Below are 279 nucleotides of genomic sequence, written 5' to 3'. Positions count from 1 at the left end.
CGCCCACCCGCCCGTAACTCGGGGCTGTCTGACAACCTCCCTTTGCATACGACAAAAGTCAATCTCTCTTTCTTTTCACTTCTTTTATTATCACCCCTACAAGAAGGGAGAGGGGGGGGGGCAGGGGGCCTGAGGCGTGGCCGGACTCACTCGACAGACAAACACACCGCCTGTTCTCTGCCCGTGGGAGGAGAGGTGGTGGGGGGGGGGGGGCTGTCATTCGCGTGCACAGCGCACCTTCTCCGCGTCGTCATACTTGTCAAGGCAGCCTACTCCCGC

Source organism: Penaeus monodon, chromosome 22, assembly GCF_015228065.2.
Source record: "Penaeus monodon isolate SGIC_2016 chromosome 22, NSTDA_Pmon_1, whole genome shotgun sequence".
In the NCBI taxonomy this organism is placed as follows: domain Eukaryota; kingdom Metazoa; phylum Arthropoda; class Malacostraca; order Decapoda; family Penaeidae; genus Penaeus; species Penaeus monodon.
The sequence above is the reverse complement of the archived record's forward strand: the minus strand, read 5'-3'. Positions refer to the sequence as shown.